This window comes from Neolamprologus multifasciatus, chromosome 7, assembly GCF_963576455.1.
Source record: "Neolamprologus multifasciatus chromosome 7, fNeoMul1.2, whole genome shotgun sequence".
Classification (NCBI taxonomy): Eukaryota; Metazoa; Chordata; class Actinopteri; order Cichliformes; family Cichlidae; genus Neolamprologus; species Neolamprologus multifasciatus.
In genome coordinates, this window is record NC_140445.1 from 67,405,990 (window position 1) to 67,427,312 (window position 21,323).

At 42.4% G+C, this 21,323-nt stretch overlaps 1 long non-coding RNA gene across 1 annotated transcript in view; it reads left to right on the forward strand.

Annotated features, from left to right (window-relative positions):
• Positions 1 to 4,641: 4,641 nt before the first annotated feature.
• LOC146515990 (uncharacterized) overlaps positions 4,642 to 21,323 on the forward strand; it is a 101,961-nt gene continuing 85,279 nt past the window's right edge. Inside the window, exon 1 of the long non-coding RNA XR_014874860.1 lies at positions 4,642 to 4,989. This is a non-coding gene — a long non-coding RNA (uncharacterized LOC146515990). The remainder of the gene's footprint in view (positions 4,990 to 21,323) is intronic.

Sequence of the window (21,323 nt, forward strand, 5' to 3'; positions counted from 1 at the left end):
GTTCTGCCCTCTGGACCCAGTGGAGGTGAGTGACAGGAGAACGGCGGCTAAGCTGTCGTCCCTGTTGGACAACATCTCCCAGCCCATGCAGGAGACTCTGACAGCACTGAGCAGCTCCTTCAGTGGCTGCAGCACCCACGGTGTGGGACGGAGAGATTTCACAGGTCTCCACACTGCTGTCAGACTCCACAACAAAGACTCCAACTGATCAAACACATCCACACATGTGCAATAAGACTAAGCACAATACTCTTTCTGGCATCGTTGTATTATACTCATATTGTATATAGCATTTGTATTCTGTTTTATTCGATTGTATATAGTATTTTATTTTATTTTATTCTATTGTGTACAGTATCTTATTGATATCTTATTCCAGTGTTTTCTCTAATTTTTCTATGCAACTTTACACTGTCCACTGCTCTAACAAAACTAATTTCCCACTCGTGGGACTAATAAAGGTCATCTTATCTTCTCTTCTCTTATCTTATCTTCTCTTCTCTTCTCTTCTCTTCTCTTCTCTTCTCTTCTCTTCTCTTCTCTTATCTTATCTTATCTTCTCTTCTCTTCTCTTATCTCATAAACTAAAATGTAATGCCACTGATTCTTCAGTTCTATCATACTATACTCATTCTTATGTTTTCTTATGTAAATGAGAGTGGTGGCAAGTCCCAAATCTCAGACAGGTGATCAAATGGGCTTGGATCTGTTGACTACAAGGATCATAGCCTGTGATTTACGTCGTTTTCATCCTAATCTAAACCTGCAGTGAATCCTCACACTTCTGGCATCCTGGAAGAAGCCAGTTCCTTCGTGACAGAAAGGCGATGATTCAGAACAACTTTCTATTGAATTCGAGTGAGTCATCTGTCTTAGACAACAATTGTAACCAAAAAGAAAGAAAAAATGCCAGTCAGAGCATAACAGAACCACCAGATCCAAGCATTAGCTGTACTGAGACTCTTTTTTGAAATGAGTTTAGCAAGTTGTTGCAAAGGTGTAGATGCATCCGTCTCTCCAATATCAAAAAAGCCTGAAATATAAATGCATTCAAAAGCTATTTTAAAGAGATGGAGGTCTGAGTACTCCGAGTGCCTCTGGAGTTTTTCCTGGTTAAAAAGCACGTGTAATCTCCAATGCCCCCAACATAATTAAGCGTTCTGTCGCAACAGCCACTCAAAATCTGATCTGTCATCGTGATCTTATTAAATGCTACGTGTTCCTGTCTGCTCTTTATTTTAAAGCCCACATACATTTCCTCTGGAAAGAAAATGAAAGCAAAATATCTTTTTTCTTTCAGCTCTTTGGATTGTCACAAAGCACGCTAAGGAGCAAATCTTCTTTCCTTGTTGAGTGAAATTGAACATGCTAGAGGATAATTCCCCTTTGAGGAGAAGCTGTTCTGGACTATAATCATTTACTAAACTGTCAGTGTGCAACTGCTACACCCCCAACAGGAGGCCTGATAAGTGTTAAAGACACTCGTGTTGCACAGTGTACTGGTCTAGGGGCCTTAATTTTAGTCCCCCTCCTACATCTCAACATTTTCAGATTTACAGGCTGATCTGTAGCTTCACCACAGGTACATGAAAGCTGTTTTACCCATTTTATGTTGCCTACATATGTTGGGACTAACGCATTATTAAGTAATGCGTTACAGTAACTACGTTATTATTGTGGTAACGAGCACGGTAACTAGTTATTATGCCAAAATCAGGAACGTTAGTCGTTACTGGGATTTAGATAGGCTCGTTACTCGTTACTTCGTGTGGTGGCATCGCGGAGCTTCCACAGATTCAGTAACAATAAAAAAAATATAAATAATAATAATATATAAATACATATAATATATAATAATAAAAATATGCACATTATCTTTTCCTTTCTGTTGGTAGGTGGCACAGTGCACTTGTGGCAATAAGCAAGCTAGAAGACTGGCAAAGTTATGGAAGCAACACATTAACAAGAGAATTCTGAGTAAAAACAAAGTTACTTTCCCTAGTAACTAGTTACTTTGAAAGTAACGAGTAACTTGAAGTGACTGAGTTACTTTAAGTAACTAGTAATGTAACTAAGTTACTAATTTAAAGTAACTTACCCAACACTGCATATACACATTGTGTATTTTTAACTTTTGCTACTAAATTATTTTGTTCATTATTTGTTCATCAGCACATTTAAGTTCTTTTTTTTCAGTACTTCTTCAAAATCTTCATAGTAGAAAGATGTTGCTGTTGGACACAAATTGTTAAATGTTGTCATTGTGTTACTTAAATTTGTAAGTCTTAGTTCAAGTAGCATGATCAAAGGTCATGTGAGGGTTCTGTTTTCTTGTTTAGTAAGCTTCCTGCTTTTATGACCCTTTTGTGGGCAGGATTCACACAAACGCACCCCCAAACACAAACACACACACACTCACGTGCACCTACACACACACATACAGATGCTCGCACATACATGCACACATGCACGCCTGTGGAAGTGCAGACCCAACAGTTGCTAACCTTTTTTTCAAAGATTTTAAAAATGAGTTGTTTTAATTGTCGCTACATGTAGAGGGCATACAGGAGAATCGTAATGCTGTTTCTCTCTCACATTAGTATAAAAAATAATAAAAGACAAGGAAACATATAGTGGTAAAATAGTGGTAGTTCACGTTATAAATGAAATAAATAAATAGTGAAATGTACCAAACAAATGACCAACAGCAGATGAGAGCGGTGCAAATCATCATCATCATCGTAGTTTATTTATATAGCACTTTAAAAACACACAGGCTGACCAAAGTGCTGAACAACAGAAATATAAGAAATACAATAAGAATAATAAATACGATAAAATAACAAACATAATAAAAACGATTTAAAAAATCACTCTTTCCTTGCAGTTAACGCCATGCCTTCTACAGACACTGGTAGAAAACACGGCCACACCCTCAGTGCAGTGTCCACATCTGCAGTTTGCACTCTGTGCATTGACTCTTGGATGCAGCACCCAGTGAATTCATCTCTTTCCCAGCAGATTGTCCCATTACTTCCTCAAAGCACAGTAGCATACAAAACCTTAAGCTATGCTTTCCCTTATTGCCTCTCCTTTCATATATGAGCAGTTTGTAGTGCAGGTGTAGCTGTGTGTAGGTGTGATCGGAGTGCAGATCAGCCTCCTGAAGTGGAGCGATTCTTGTCGCTTTAAGTTATTAATAACAAACCTTAATCTTGGTGCCATATGTGCGTGCACATATTTATTTGTCTTTATTTGTCTGCCATCTGCAGCGTTGGTGAGCATGTACTGTAGGCGTGTGTGTCTCACTGGCCCCCGGATGTACATAACATCATTAACAATGGAACCGTCATCTCAGTAAAGTGAAGTGGTCCATCTCTGTCAGCTTAGCTTCTCACCTGCTCACACACACACAGACACACATGTGCGCAGCGATAGCCACACAGGACAGCGCAGCTCATAAATGTGGAGCAAGATATGAAAATGAGAACGCAAGGATAAATGAAATGAAACTACGGGACTCGACAGATGCTGTGCTGTCTGGATCTGCGTTTAGCTTCAGCTGCACACATTCAACTGCTCTTCAGCCACATTACACACAGTCGTTAGCAGTGCCACAGAATTCTTTGACTATATTTCTACATCTGTTAAACATTAAGTAGTCATTGCTCACTACACTGCAGCGTTTTGTGAATTACAAAAAGAAAATGAAGTGGTTACAGACACAAGTTTAAATTTCACAGATGTCTCTGATTACTAAAGCAGCACATGTGATTTTATTTTCTGTGAGTTTTTTCAGTCTTTGTGTAATGCACATCATAGTCAGTGTAAAAATCACATTCCTAACTTTGTAATTTCTTCCCTACCTACGGAGCCCCGCAAGGGACATGGGAGAAAAAAAATTAAGACGGACTTTTGCGAGATCTCGCAAAACAAACTCGGGATCTCGCAAAACAAACTCGGGATCTCGCAAAACAAACTCGGGATCTTGCAAAACTTTTGTGAGATCTCGCAATAGTTTTAGCCGCAATCTTCGGAGGTCTGTCGGAGGTCGAGGCACGATGTGCCGGGAAAGCGGTGTTCCTCCCGGCTGTAGTAGGTCTCGACCTCCCGTTAGCTTCGAGCTAACTGGAAGCTAACGGGTTAGCTTCGAGCTAACGGGAGTGTCACTACCCGATCCGTACCGGAAACCCGATCGGTACCCAGCATGTGCGAAAGGTGTCTACTTCCGGTCGTAGCGTTTTACGATAGTTATGGGTCAGAGTATCTGTTAAAATGTTAAGAATAATAAGTATCTCTTAAAATGTTTGCAATAATGAAGCATTTCAGTACAATGAAGACAAAAACGAAAAATAAGAAGATAGTTACGGATCAGGACTCCCTGATCCTTACTGCGCATGTGCAGATGTTTTCTTCTTCTTCTGTTCGTTTAATGTCAGTTTACTCCCCAGTGTACGAGGATACTGCCACCTGCTGACCGAGCGAATGAGCCCTATTGTAAACTGAATTAGCGTCATTACAAACGTGTGTTAAATTTGATTTTGTGATAATCAAGTGTGTTTATGCTTGTCTGTGTGGAGAGGATTGACTGGAATAGTGATGATGATGTCCGCTATCACTGTCAAGTGTAAGTAAACACGTCATCTGGCTGCTGAATCTTCACGTGACACATTGCTAAGTCAATATTATTAAGTCTGTAATTAGGCGCCATTCTTCTTATTTTACAGCGCTGTTGTTCAATCGGGGAACGCTCTCTGTTGAGGAGAAAAGCATGAAATTGTTTGTATACAGATTATCCATTGTTTAAATGTCCCGGGCAGTCGAAAAGGAGGCAGAGCTGTTGAGAAATGCTAGGAGTTAACTGGGCGCTAACCGTATCATTCAAATATATTGAGTGTCGCAATGTTGGCAAAGAGAGGAAGTGACGTAAGATTTGCGCATGCGGGGTACCGATCGGGTTTCCGGTACAGATCGGGTAGTGACAGGGAGGTCGAATTCAATTCAATTTTTCAATTCAATTTTATTTATATAGCGCCAAATCAAAACAAATGTCGCCTCAAGGCTCTTCATAGATACAGAGAAAAGCCCAACAATCATATGACCCCCTATGAGCAGCACTTTGGCGACAGTGGGAAGGAAAAACTCCCTTTTAACAGGAAGAAACCTCCGGCAGAACCAGGCTCAGGGAGGGGCGGGGCCATCTGCTGCGACCGGTTGGGGTGAGAGAAGGAAGACAGGATAAAAGACATGCTGTGGAAGAGAGACAGAGGTTAATAACAGATATGATTCAATACAGAGAGGTCTGTTAACACATAGTGAGTGAGAAAGGTGACTGGAAAGGAAAAACTCAATGCATCATGGGAATCCCCGGCAGCCTACGTCTATTGCAGCATAACTAAGGGAGGATTCAGGGTCACCTGGTCCAGCCCTAACTATATGCTTTAACAAAAAGGAAAGTTTGAAGCCTAATCTTAAAGGTAGAGATAGTGTCTGTCTCCCGAATCCAAACTGGAAGCTGGTTCCACAGAAGAGGGGCCTGAAAACTGAAGGCTCTCCCTCCCATTCTACTTTTAAATACTCTAGGAACAACAAGTAGGCCTGCAGAGCGAGAGCGAAGTGCTCTAATAGGGAAATATGGTACTACAAGGTCATTAAGATAAGATGGGGCCTGATTATTTAAGACCTTGTATGTGAGGAGCAGGATTTTGAATTCAATTCTGGATTTAACAGGAAGCCAATGAAGGGAAGCCAAAACAGGAGAAATATGCTCTCTCTTTCTAGTCCCTGTCAGTACTCTTGCTGCAGCATTTTGGATTAACTGAAGGCTTTTCAGTGAGTTTTTTGGACATCCTGATAATAATGAATTGCAGTAGTCCAGCCTGGAAGTAATAAATGCATGAACTAGTTTTTCAGCATCACTCTGAGACAGGATATTTCTAATTTTAGAGATGTTGCGCAAATGGAAGAACGCAGTCTTACATATTTGTTTAATATGTGCGTTGAAGGACATATCCTGGTCAAAAATGACTCCAAGGTTCCTCACAGTGTTACTGGAGGCCAAGGTAATGCCATCCAGAGTAAGAATCTGGTTAGAGACCATATTTCTAAGCTTTTCAGTGCCGAGTACAATGACCTCAGTTTGATCTGAGTTAAGAAGCAGAAAGTTAGTGGCCATCCAAGTCTTTATGTCTTTAAGACATTCCTGCAGTTTAACTAATTGGTGTGTGTTATCTGGCTTCATGGACAGATAGAGCTGGGTGTCATCTGCATAGCAGTGAAAATGTATGCTATGTCTTCTAATGATGCTGCCTAGGGGAAGCATGTATAATGTAAACAGAATTGGTCCTAGCACTGAACCCTGTGGAACTCCATAATTAACCTCAGTGTGTGAAGAGGACTCTCCATTTACATGCACAAACTGGAGTCTATTAGATAGATATGATACAAACCACTGCAGTGCAATACCTGTAATACCTACAGCATGTTCTAATCGCTCTAATAGGATATTATGGTCAACAGTATCGAATGCTGCACTAAGGTCAAGAAGGACAAGCACAGAGATGAGTCCACTGTCAGAGGCCATAAGAAGATCATTTGTAACCTTCACTAAAGCTGTTTCTGTGCTGTGATGAGCTCTGAAACCTGACTGAAACTCTTCAAATAAACCATTCCTCTGCAGATGATCTGTTAGCTGTTTGACAACTACTCTTTCAAGGATTTTTGATATGAAAAGAAGGTTGGAGATTGGCCTATAATTAGCTAAGACTGCTGGGTCTAGAGATGGCTTTTTGAGTAAAGGTTTAACTGCAGCCACCTTGAAGGCCTGTGGTACATAGCCGATTATTAGAGATAGGTTGATCATATATAAGATCGAAGAATTAATCAATGGCAGGACTTCTTTGAGCAGTTTTGTAGAAATGGGGTCTAAAAGACACGTTGATGGTATGGAGGAAGTAATTATTGAAGTTAACGCAGAAAGATCGATTGGAGAAAAAGAGTCTAACTTAACATCAATGGTACTAAGAGTAGCTGTAGATAATATTACATCTGTGGGATGATTATTGGTAATTTTTTCTCTAATGATAAAAATTTTATTTGTGAAGAAGTTCATGAAGTCATCACTAGTTAACGTTAAAGGGATGGTTGGCTCAAAAGAACTCTGACTTTTTGTCAGCCTGGCTACAGTGCTGAAGAGAAACCTGGGGTTGTTCTTATTTTCTTCAATCAGTGATGAGTAGTAAGCTGTTCTGGCTTTGCGGAGGGCTTTCTTATAAAGCAACAAACTATTTCTCCAGGCTAAATGATGATCCTCTAAATTTGTGACACGCCATTTCCTCTCCAGATTACGAGTCATCTGCTTTAGGGTACGTGTTTGAGAATTATACCACGGGGTCAGGTACTTCTGATTAGAGACCTTAGTTTTCACTGGAGCTACAGTATCCAGAGTCGTACGTAGTGAGCAGGTGAAATTATTAACAAGATAATCGACCTCTGTTGGGGTAGCGTTCAGATAGCTGCTCTGCTCTGTGTTGGTACAGGGCATTGACGATGATAACAGTGGCTGGATTATATTCTTAAACTTAGTTACAGCGCTTTCAGAAAGACATCTACTTTGATAAAGTCCACTCTCCACTGCTGCGTAATCAATTATTGTAAATGTAAATGTTATCAAGAAATGATCAGACAGGAGAGGGTTTTCAGGAAACACTGTTAAATGTTCAGTTTCTATGCCATATGTTAAAACAAGATCTAGAGTGTGATTAAAGTGGTGGGTGGGTTCTTTTACATTTTGAGAGAAACCAATTGAGTCTAACAACAGATTAAATGCCATGTTGAGGCTGTCATTTTTAGCATCAACATGGATGTTAAAATCACCCACAATAATTATTTTATCTGAGCTCAGAACTAAATCAGATATAAAGTCTGAGAAATCAGACAGAAACTCTGTGTAAGGCCCAGGTGGACGATAGATGATAACAAGTAAGACTGGTTTGAGTTTCACAGCTGGGGTGGACAATGTTAAGCATCAGGCTTTCAAATGAATTAAAAGTCTGTCTGGGTCTTTCATTAATTAATAGACTGGTGTGAAAAATTGCTGCCACACCTCCCCCTCGACCTGTGCTTCGAGATTTCTGGTAGTTAGAATGACTCGGGGGTGTTGATTCATTTAAACTAACATAATCATCCTGCTGCAACCAGGTTTCTGTAAGGCAGAGTAAATCAATTTGTTGATCAATTATTAAGTCATGTACTAACAGAGACTTGGAGGAGAGAGACCTAATATTTAATAATCCACATTTCACTGTTTTACTCTTTGGTTCAGATGTGGATACTGTATTATTCTTTCTTTGTAAATGTTTAACTTGTTTGTTGCTGGCTTTTAGTTTGTTTTTTGTCTTTTTGGAAGCAGACACAGTCTCTATGGAGATGGGTTTTTGGGGGGGGTAGCAGGAGGAGAGAAGCTGCAGAGAGGCGTGTAAGACTGCAACTCTGCTTCCTGGTCCCAACTCTGGATAGTCATATTTTGAGGGGTTTAATAAATTTGTCGATATTTCTAGAAATGAGAGCTGCTCCATCCAAAGTGGGATGGATGCCATCTCTCCTAACAAGACCAGGTTTCCTCCAGAAGGTTTGCCAATTATCTATGAAGCCCACATCGTTTCTGGGACACCACTCAGACAGCCAGCAATTTAAGGAGAACATGCGGCTAAACATGTCACTCCTGGTCTCATTGGGGAGGGGACCAGAGAAAACTACAGAGTCCGACATTGTTTTGGCAAAGTTGCACACCGATTCAATATTGATTTTAGTGACCTCCGATTGGCGTAACCGGGTGTCATTACTACCGACGTGAATTATGATTTTTACTAAATTTACGTTTACCCTTAGCCAGCAGTTTTAAATTTCCTTCAATGTCGCCTGCTCTGGCCCCTGGAAGACAATTGACTATGGTTGCCGGTGTCTCTAGCTTCACATGTCTGAGAACAGAATCACCAATTACCAGAGTTTGACCCCCAGCGGGTGTGTCACCGAGTGGGGAAAAACGGTTAGACAAATGAACGGGTTGGTGGTGTACCTGGGGCTTCTGTTTAGGACTACGCTTCCTCCTCACCGTTACCCAGCCGTCTTTCCCCAGCTGCTTGGGATCTGCCGGGGAACAGCTAGCGGGGCCTACGCTATCTTCGGCTGCACCAGCTACAGGGGCCTGGCTAGCTGAGGGTGAGAGAAGGGTGCAAAGCCGAGTCTCCAGTTCAGTAATCCTGGCCTCCAGAGCTGCAAATATGCTACATTTGTTACAGATATCATTACTGCTAAAGGAGGCCGAGGAGTAACTAAACATCTGACACAATGAGCAAGAAAGTGCAGGAGGGACAGGTGAAGTAGCCATGGTGCTAACGGGTCGGCTACGAGCTAAGCTAGCGAAACAGTACAGAGACAGTGAGTGAATACTATAAATTAGGTAGTGAGTACACAGAAAGTGTGCTTCGGATGAAGCACGTGAAGATTATACTGTGAAAAAAGAATGTATTTAAAAGTTGTTAATTAAACTGCTAAGCAAATAAGCTACTCAGAAACACCACTGTGTTTGAGCAGGAACAGGAAGCGATACTATACCACAGAGCGAGCGAGCGAACACCAAGTGACAGCGTGAAGGCCGAAGAATGCGGCTAAAACTTTTGAGAGATCTCGCAAAACTTTTGCGAGATCCCGAGTTTGTTTTGCGAGATCTCGCAAAAGTCCGTCTTAATTTTTTTTTTCTCCCATGTCCCCTGCGGGACTCCGTACCTACCAGTTGTTCAGTGAAGAATATTCTACAACAGAAACAAAGTCTGCAGGGGTTTAATGAGCTTAATATTGGGACTAGGAAAAAGACTTGAATCAAATGTGGATTTCATATTCAGAATCCAGGAAAACTTCCGGGTTGCAAACATCAAGCCACTATCGATGCAAAAAAGAGGCGCATTTGAAAAATGCACACTATTGCACAGTACTGATTTTGATTACTTAGTGTTATTTGTGGTCTGAGTGAAGATCTCATAGATTTCTGACAAAATGGTTTGTTCTATAAACCAATTCCATTTAGTTGGGATGCTGTGTAAAATGCTCTTTAAATAAAAAAAATGAAAATGTACAACAGGACATAGAAAAGTGTTTAAACTGGGACATTTTACTAAGTCAGTAAAATATCAGCTCATTTGGAATTTGATGGCAGCAACACATCTACACAAATGTGATGGGGCAACAAAATGCTGGAAAATTAAGCGTCACAAAAAAGAAACAGCTGGAGGAACATTTCACAACTAATTCGGTTAACTGGCAACAGTTCTGTAACATGACTGTGTATAAAAACAGCATCTCAGAGAGGCAGAGTTTCTCCAAAGTAAAGACGGACAGAGGTTCACCACTCTGCAAAAATCTTTCTACATCAACATGGAATCATTTCACTCGCTGGGCCCACGTCCTCATTTTAGGTTTTGTAGTGTTTCTAGTAGATAAAGGCGAATGGCTTGTGTGGTGTGAATGAGACACGGCGGGTCCAGGGATCATAGGTTTGAGCCATTTATTCAATATTTGTCACACCACAACACACACCAACCCCTGAGTCCCTGTGTTTTTAACTAGGCGGGTGTGATTAAGGATGCCGTGAAGGTGCGTCCGCCCTCCCTGCACGGCACCGCAGACCACGCCCCACCACAGCTTAATTGAGAAATGAGCTGTGGTTTGGGGAAAACCTCGATGGGGACTGGCGGCGGCTCCCGGACCTGGCAGATTCCTGTGTACTAATGAGAAGAAGGGTGTGAGGGTGGGGCATGGAAACGAGAACGAACAGCTTGTCAACACGTTCTCACTCCCAAAGCGTAACATTTTAGGCTAGGTGACAAATCGTCAACATATTACGTTTTCGGCTACCCACCACGTTCCTAAAGGACGACCTCGGAAAAATGAGGAATTATGAGAACCGTATGGACTCAATCTACACATGTTCACTCTTTTCCTTCAAATCGCTTAGAAACACGCTATTTAACATCATTAAAGTCCTGGTTAAGCTCAGGAAAAAGGTTATGGTTAGGGCTAGGGATAAGGTTAGGTTTAGGGCTGGAATACAGGGCTGGAACGTCTATTACCGCGGGCGCGTCATTGCACTGGATTTCAGCCATAACCCGCCGCCTACCATAAGAACGCCGAAGGTCTCCTTTTGCGCTCATCAGCAACGCCGCGGGACGTGACAAAACGTCGGCATGTTACGCCTCGGGAGTGAGAACGAACAGCTTGTAGAACTGGGGAGATCATATATACATAAGACGCAGAAGGGGTGTGTTTGGAAGCATGGCCCCGCTTCTGAAATTCAGATAATTTATCTCCAATTCAGAATAATGTAATGTAGTTTGGTACAGTGATAATAATGTTGAATCTCTCTTCGCCTACAGTACATATTTCAAAAGGTTCTGGAGAAATGTAAATGAATGTTTGTGGGCCAAAGCTCATTTAGAATGGATATGAGGAAAACTGTGGAAAACTGTCAGATGAATCCTAATTTGAAATGCCTTTTTTAAAAACATAGACAGTGTGTCCTCGAGACTAATGTGGAGAAGGACAATCTGCTTTCTTATCAGCAATCCATTTAAAAGACTGCATCTCTGGTAGTATGGCAGTGGATTAGAACCTATCGAATTGGCAGTGTGCAAATCTGGAAAGACACCATCAACGCTAAAAGGCATATACAGGTTTAAGAACAACAGCCTAGAAATTCAATTCAATTCAATTTTATTTATATAGAAAATCACAACAAAAGTCGCCTCAAGGCGCTTCATAGATACAGAGAAAAGCCCAACAATCATATGACCCCCTATGAGCAGCACTTTGGCGACAGTGGGAAGGAAAAACTCCCTTTTAACAGGAAGAAACCTCCGGCAGAACCAGGCTCAGGGAGGGGGGCCATCTGCTGTGATTGGTTGGGGTGAGAGAAGGAAGACAGGATAAAGACATGCTGTGGAAGAGAGACAGAGATTAATAACAGATATGATTCAATGCAGAGAGGTCTGTTAACACATAGTGAGTGAGAAAGGTGACTGGAAAGGAAAAACTCAATGCATCATGGGAATCCCCGGCAGCCTACGTCTATTGCAGCATAACTAAGGGAGGATTCAGGGTCACCTGGTCCAGCCCTAACTATATGCTTTAGCAAAAAGGAAAGTTTGAAGCCTAATCTTGAAAGTAGAGATAGTGTCTGTCTCCCGAATCCAAACTGGAAGCTGGTTCCACAGAAGAGGGGCCTGAAAACTGAAGGAAATGTCTTTTTTAGGGAAGGTCTTCCATATTTCAGCAAGACAACACTAAACTACATACTGCCTCTGTTATAACAACATGGCACTGTCCCAACACTTTTGAGATGTGCTGATGCCATCAAATTCAAAATAAGGGAATATTTTTGTGAAATAGTCAAATGGCTCCCAACATTTCTGACATGGGGTTGTAAAAATGAAATCTGATACCAGAAGTTATGCCTTTTTTTTTTTACACAACGTTAAACCAGATGGTTAAAACAAAGACAAGAATCTTCAGAAGCCACATGAGCACAACTTTCATACATTCTTCTTGGTATTAGTACGACCACAAGTAGACACATAGTAATAAGTCATAAATTCTTAATATGTACAGAAAAACCAGACATCCACAACACACATGCACACCACAGAGCTCTGTAGGTCTTTACTTAATGAGTTTCAAAAGCTGCTCTCCCCTACTGTGCTGAACAGGGAGAGAAAGATGGACGCATTAGAGAGGAGATGAGGAAAGGAGGGGAGCAAAATGGGGAGGGAGGGAAGGGCAGACAGAAAGGAGGTGTAGATGAGGAAAATTGACGTAGGTGGCACAGCGAGAGAGGGATGTGTCTGCATGAGTTATCACCTTATTTGTATTTGTTGGTCTTTGTGTTGTGCTATTTTGTACTGTTAAAATTATGCTTTCCATTCAGTTTGAACTTCTAACACAAATCTGGATCTAAAAGGCAGTGTTGGGACTAATGCGTTATTAAGTAACGCGTTACAGTAACTACGTTATTATTGTGGTAACGAGCACGGTAACTAGTTATTATGCCAAAATCAGGAACGTTAGTCGTTACTGGGATTCAGATAGGCTCGTTACTCGTTACTTCGTGTGGTGGCATCGCGGAGCTTCCAGATTCTGTAACATTAGCAAGTGGAGGAGGCCAGCAGGTGGAGGAGGCAAAGGGGAGGCAGGAGGGAGGCCGCCGCCAGTCCGAGTGTGAACTGCACTTCAGGTAAGAAGTTATGACCTGCAGTCTATCTGGGTCAGATATAAACCAAGTTTAGGTGGAGTTTATTTTCATTATTCTGACTTTTTCCTGCTGCGTACTAGCTAGCATGACGGAGTTTCTATACAGCTGGTACTGGTACTGGTACTACAAGGTCATTAAGATAAGATGGGGCCTGATTATTTAAGACGTTGTATGTGAGGAGCAGGATTTTGAATTCTGGATTTAACAGGAAGCCAAAACAGGAGAAATATGCTCTCTCTTTCTAGTCCCTATCAGGACTCTTGCTGCGGCATTTTGGATTAACTGAAGGCTTTTCAGGGAGTTTTTAGGACTTCCTGATAATAATGAATTGCAGTCGTCCAGCCTGGAAGTAATAAATGCATGAACTAGTTTTTCAGCGTCACTCTGAGACAGGATATTTCTAACTTTAGAGATGTTGCACAAATGGAAGGAAGCAGTCTTACATATTTGTTTAATATGTGCGTTGAAGGACATGTCCTGGTCAAAAATGACTCCAAGGTTCCTCACAGTGTTACTGGAGGCCAAGGTAATGCCATCCAGAGTAAGAATCTGGTTAGAGACCATATTTCTAAGCTTTTCAGGGCCGAGTACATGGTAAATGGTAAATGGACTGGTTCTTATATAGCGCTTTTCTACTCTTCTGAGCACTCAAAGCGCTTTACACAACTTGTGCATTCACCCATTCACACCCATTCGCACAAGCACATCTCTCTAAGTGCTTTCTAGATAACATTCACACACATTCATACTCCGATGGATGCATCGGAGAGCAATTTGGGGTTAGTATCTTGCCCAAGGATATTTGGCATGCAGACTAGGGGAAGCCAGGAATCGAACCACCAACCTTCCGATCAGTAGATGACCTGCTCTACCTCCTGAGCTACAGCCACCCCTCGAGTACAATGACTTCAGTTTGATCTGAATTAAGAAGCAGAAAGTTAGTGGCCATCCAGGTCTTTATGTCTTTAAGACATTCCTGCAGTTTAACTCATTGGTGTGTGTTATCTGGCTTCATGGACAGATAGAGCTGGGTGTCATCTGCATAGCAGTGTAAATGTATGCTATGTCTTCTAATGTTGCTGCCTAAGGCAGGGGTCTGTCACGGGTTGCCGGGGCAAGCCGTGTGAATTATTAAGGACCCAAAATGCAGGTGGCTTCTGAGGTGAGCGAGCTTTATTGCGACAGTGATGTACAACACAAAGAAAGGGTGGCGAGAAACAGAACTGAAAACACTCTAAACTGGGAAAACTAAAACTTAAAACTTAAACTTAAACAAAACCTGAACATGAACGAGGGAACCTACAGCGCAGGGAGAACAGCGCACAGGAAGACGGGGCAAAATACACAGAATGACCGAGGGGAATAAGACAGACGAACCAGCCACAAGGACGAGGGAACACACACTATAAATACACACACCAGGAATCAGGGGATGGGAAACACACCTGGGAGACATAACAGCTGACGAGGCAGGGGAAACGTAAAAAGAACACACTGACATCAGACAGAGACCTTCAAAGTAAAACAGGAAACACACCAACTAAAGGCTGGGGGACACAGACATAGGAACATGAAACGTGAAACAAAAACCCAAGATAACCAAAACCAGAGAATAATAATAAACTTAACATAAACACAGAGTCACAGACTCCCGACCATGACAGGGTCTGCAACCTTTAACACCAAAAGAGCCACTTGGACCGAGTTTCCACGCAAAAGAAAACACTGGGAGCCGCAAATACTTGTTGACATCTAAAATGAAGATAACACTGTATATATTGTTTTTTACCTTTATGCTTTGTGTGAACAACTAAGGTGTGTTGCTTATGAAATCCATGAAGTGCTACAGAGAAAATTACATTTTAATTATGTAATTAACACATTTTGAACTCTTAAAGAAATATAACAAAAGGAAAGCTGAACTAAAATGATCCAGCAAACAAAAACTGTTGTGAGCCACCCTCACATCGCCTTTGGGCTTTTGGAGCCTTGACCTGGCTTTTAAAAAATAATTGGAAAAAAGCTCTATGCTGCTAAAAACAGAAAAATAGATATTTGCAACATTCTGCCTAAATATGTATTTTACCTGGTTAATGTGTGTGGCGGGGCGTGGTCTGCAGCGCCGCTGCAGGAGAGGCGGACGCACCTGAGCAGCACCCGCAGTCACGCCTTGGCGCCTTTACGTCTGTGCTCTCTCTGCTGTTGTGTTGGTGTGTGTGGGGCTGTGAGCTTTAACACCGGCTGTATACGTACAGCAACCGTGTGTGAAAAGTGGTCAATAAAGAGATGCTGAAAAGCGTGTTCATGCAAACATCGTTGGGTTTGCCGTGATATGTTTACAGTTCAGGGACTTCTGCTCCTGAACCTCTGAACAAAGCGTCTGTACGAAGTCACTTCATCTTTACAGGACTGTAAGCTGTCGTCTGTGAGGCGTGAGCGGCGTTTGTTTTTAACATAGTTCACGGTGGAGCTGCTGATATAATGTGGATCCGAACATCCAGAATTGGCCTACCTGGGGTTGAAAGTCTCGATAAATTGCGTTTAAATTTGCGTTTTGGCGGGTATATCGGCTTCCGCGAGTGTGACGCTTATTTAAGATCCAGCCTTCCTGATCAGTTTCTCCAGCCTGGATGAGACCTTCTTTGCTGTGCTGCTCCCCCAGCACACCACAGCATAGAAAAGTACTCCAGCAACCACCAACTGGTAAAACATCCTCAGGAGCTTCCTGCAGATGTTGAAAGACCTCAGCCTCCTCAGGAAGTACAGTCGGCTTTGGGCTTTTTTGTACAGGTGCTCTGTGTTGCATGACCAGTCCAGTTTATTGTCCACCCACCGCCCGAGGTACTTGTACTTGTTGACCACCTCCACCTCTACCTCCTCTATCTGAACCAGCAGTGGACCTGCTCTGGACCTCCCAAAGTCCACAACCAGTTCCTTAGTCTTTGAGGTGTTGAGTTGCAGGTGGTTTGTGTGACTCCATGTGACAAAGTTCCTCACCAGACTTCTGTACTCCTCTTCCTGGTCATCCCAGATACACCCCATGATGGCTGTGTCGTCTGCAAACTTCTGAATGTGGTATAATTAAGAGCAGAAGTCAGAGGTGTACAGGGTGAAGAGAAGAGGGGACAGCACAGCTCCCTGTGGTGCTCCTGTGCTGCTGACCACAGTGTCAGACGTGATGTCCTTCAGCCTGACGTACTGTGGTCTGTCGGTGAGGTAGTCGGAGATACAAGCCACCAGGCAGGGGTCCACCTCCATCCTGTTCAGTTTCTCCTGGAGCAGACAGGGCTGGATGGTATTAAAGGCACTGGAAAAGTCAAGAAACAGGATCCTGACTGTGCCTTTTCCCCCATCGAGGTGTGAGTGGGCTCTATGCAGGAGGTACAGGATGGCATCCTCCACTCCAACACCCGCCTTGTAGGCGAACTGTAGTGGGTCCTGGGCATGTTGTACCTGTGGTCGGAGGAGGTTGAGGAAGAGCCGCTCTAGAGTCTTCATAAGATGTGACGTCAGTGCCACCGGTCGGAGGTCATTCAGCTCATTGGGCCGGTTCCTTTGGGGACCGGGATGATGCAGGATGTCTTCCATAGGGCGGGCACTCTCCCCAGTCGCAGACTGAGATTGAAGACTCGTTGTAGAGGCTCCCCAAGTTCAGCAGCACACGCCTTTAGCATCCTCGGACACACCTTGTCCGGACCTGCTGCCTTTCTGGGGCGAAGCTTCCTCAGTTGTCGCCTGACCTGATCCACTGTGACACTGGGAGATGATTGGAAGGAGGGGGGGAAGATGTCCTGCTGCTGAGAGAGGGATTGGAGGAGGGGGGTGTCATAGTGTCAGGAAGGGGGGGAAGCGAGGGAGGAAGGAGAGTGGGGAGAGGGCTCTGTAGTAAGGGTGAGGGTGGGGACATGTTGAGGACAGCTTTGACTTCCTGTGTTACCCACGGTTTGTTATTAGGGTAACACCGTACCGTCTTAGCAGGGGCGACCGTGTCCACACAAAAGTTGAGGTAGTCTGTCAGACGGTGTGTCGCCCCCTCTGTGTCCTCACCATGTGGGCTCAGATGCACATCCAAGTCTGTGGTGTCATAGCGGTCTCTCAGAGGGGGAGGGGGGTGGCTCTGTATGCATCTCTCACATTAGCATACAGTAGGTCAATTGTCCTGTTGCTCCTTGTGGGACAATTCACCAACTGGTGAAAAGCAGCCAGAGTAGAGTCCAGTGTGGCATGGTTAAAGTCTCCAGATATAATGATGAAAGCCTCGGGGTTTTGTGTCTGCAGTAACTGTAACTGTGTGTATTTGCTCACAGGCAGCTGCTGCGTCGGCCCTCGGAGGGATGTAAACACACACAGATCACATGACTGAACTCCCGAGGTAGATAATATGGCCGCAAGCTAACGGCTAGCAGCTCCAGGTCCGGACGGCGTACCGAAACTTTAACGGAGACGTGTCCAGGGTTGCAGTATCTGTTCTTAACGTAGACAATGAGACCCCCACCTCTGCTTTTTCCGCTGCGTGTCCCTATCCGCTCTCACGGATGTGAAACTGCATAGGTCTACGTTAGCCTGTGGCGTTAGCTCGGTTAGCCACGTCTCTGTATTTTGAGCGATGAAAAAATAATATATAGAATATAATTTTATTTTTATATTTCAATATGACAATAATTTTCCAATTTAGAACTACAAGTTAAAAAAGAACTAACATAAATAAAATACACTTCAGCTAAATACTTCTAATTTATTTTCCCAAACCACGCGGAGCCGCACTATAAGGACTAAAGAGCCTCAGGTTGCCGACCCCTGGCCTAAGGGAAGCATGTATAATGTAAACAGAATTGGTCCTAGCACTGAACCCTGTGGAACTCCATAATTAACCTCAGTGTGTGAAGAGGACTCTCCATTTACATGCACAAACTGGAGTCTATTAGATAGATATGATACAAACCACTGCAGCACCTGTAATACCTACAGCATGCTCTAATCGCTCTAATAGGATATTATGGTCGACAGTATCGAACGCTGCACTGAGGTCTAGCAGGACAAGCACAGAGATGAGTCCACTGTCAGAGGCCATAAGAAGATCATTTGTAACCTTCACTAAAGCTGTTTCTGTGCTGTGATGAACTCTGAAACCTGACTGAAACTCTTCAAATAAACCATTCCTCTGCAGATGATCTGTTAGCTGTTTGACAACTACTCTTTCAAGGATGTTTGATATGAAAGGAAGGTTGGAGATTGGCCTATAATTAGCTAAGACTGCTGGGTCTAGAGATGCTTTTTGAGTAAAGGTTTAACTACAGCCAGCTTGAAGGCCTGTGGTACATAGCCGATTATTAGAGATAGTTGATCATATTTAAGATCGAAGAATTAATTAATGGCAGGACTTCTTTGAGCAGTTTTGTAGGAATGGGGTCTAAAAGACACGTTGATGGTTTGTAGGAAGTAATTGAAGTTAACTCAGAAAGAACCCTTCACAGGTAGAAGCCAGGTGTAAGTGAGCCAAAGCTAACTGGAAATCCCAGTTCACTTCTAATTTGTTAAACACTGTCACCGTGTCACTGGAGCTGGACAATATCTTTAACAGAACATAGATTAAACATATATTGGGAAACATAATAACTCCTCAGGCACAAACCTTCTGGAACTCACATATAAATATAAAGATCAGTGTCTGATCAATGGGAGACACATTTCAGGCACTTTAAGTGCTCTGAGATTACCATCCCAGCCCTGATTGGCACATCAAGCTACCATGCAACATCTGACCATTAAAAGTAACTTTGAGGTTCATAGCACGGCGTCAGACTTGCTGAAGCATAAAGACTTGGGCTACGTTCACACTGCAGGCGAAAGCGCATCAAATCCGATTTTTTGACCCTCTGCGACCATCTATCCGATCATGGTGTGACAGTGTGAACGGCACAAATCCGATATTTTCAAATCCGATCTGGGTCACTTTCGTATGTGGTGCTGAATCTGATACATATCCGATGTTTCAGAAAGCTGCTGTTTGATGGTCATGTCGCATTAAATCCATCTTTTACGTCACAGACACAAGACAGACACCAATTATCAGCGCCGGAGAAGACATCGTGAACGCTTCCTGGCCATCCAGTGAAACTGTTGGGAAGACAACGTTGGAGAAACGTGAACATTTTATTTGTTCTGTATAATCTGCAGATTCTGACAGAAACTATCCTTTGAAGCAGCGCTCCTCTAAAACAGCAATAAGGATCATTATTAGGTTATTTACATTATTATGTAAATAACAAAATAACTTAAAGCAAAACTGGGAAACGTAAAGTCCGAAGTCTTTATATTAAGGACATCAGTCAAACAATACTGTTGCTCTGGGTCTAAACAGAGCGCGTCGTGTGTGGCGTCTTCTTTTGCGCATGCGGCGCTTTGAGCGTTCACACTAGAGCGCGTTTGCTGTCGCATTTTATTTGTAGTGTGAACGAGCAGACAAAAAAATCAGATTTGATCCAAAAATCTGAATTGAGCATTAAGACCTGCAGAGTGAACGTAGCCTTATATAAGTTAGGATAATGAACAAAAAATACCTTCCATGTTTCTTTATGTGGCTTTAAAATGTACGTTAACATTAACGTGAGAAAGTTAACTTTTGTAACAACTAATGAGTGTATGCTGTTACAGTAGATGTCAATTAATCAAAATTCGGGGGGTTATAAAATCATTAAACTCACATGGATTTATATTTCGCCCTATTTATAAGCAATGTAATTTTTCACATTTGGTAAATGGACTGATTCTTATGTAACGCTTTTCTACTCACTTCTACTTATACAATATGCCACATTCACAAGCGCTTTCTTCTGCGTGTTTCAGTGCTTCCTAACTAACATTCACCCACATCTGCTCTAATGGATGCTCCAGAGAGCACCAAGCTAGTATCTTGCCTAGGGATGCAACGATACCAATTTTTTCAAACCGATACAATACCGATACTTGGATCTGAGTACTTGCCGATACTGAATACAAAAACCGATACTTCTACCACACACACACACACACACACACACACACTCACAAATGCAATGAATTGGAAGACAGGTTTTATTTTATTCTCTGCCAATAAAAAATAAAATCGTAATAAAAGTGACCACAAAAAAATTTCAAGTGAAAAATAAGCACTTCTGTTAAATTATTGCAGAGTCTCCACATTGTAATTTAACAAAATATCACTGAACTATTAGCACTGTCTCGAGCTTTCAGAATAATAAATAAACACTTCTGTTTGGAATAAAATAAATACAAATTAGGTTTGAGAATAAAATAAACTGTTAAATTATTGCAGAGTGTCCATATTGTAATTTAACAAAATATCACTGAACTATTGGCTCTGTCCTGAGCTTTCAGAATAATAAATAAACACTTCTGTTTATTTATTATACTTCATATCGCGGCTCGAGTATGCTGAGAAGACGGTGCAATCCTATGTTTTCCAAGGCCGGCATTGGCTGGTCATCCAGAGCGATAAAATGAGTCGAGCCTCTGTTATTTTAACTGCCCGTGGATTTTCTCTTGACATTTTTCTTCGCTTTTCCAAAACCTGAGTTAAAGTTGGCTGTTCCACACTGCTGACATTTTGTTTAGCCTAGCTACAGCAGCCTCCAGTTTCTCTTTTTTATCTGGAGCCGCCAGTCTCACTCGTCTAACCCTGTGCCTGTTTAGCGCGGGATGTCCCCCTAGTGGCCAATCTAAAAAACTACAACAGAAATGACAAGCCACCCTCTGATTAATGAAATAAGTTGGTATCGGTTAACTTTTACGAGTATGAGTACACACACATTTTACAGCCCCAATACCCGATACCAGTATCGAGTATCGGGGCATCCCTAATCTTGCCCAAGGGTACTGGGCATGCAGACTAGGGGAGCCAGTTTCAATCAGTAGATGCCCTGTTGTACCTCCTGAACTACAGCCACCCTATTTCACATTATAATGACATTTCAAGTCATTATGATGTGAAATAAAGAATAAATAAATCTTGTATGAATCAAGT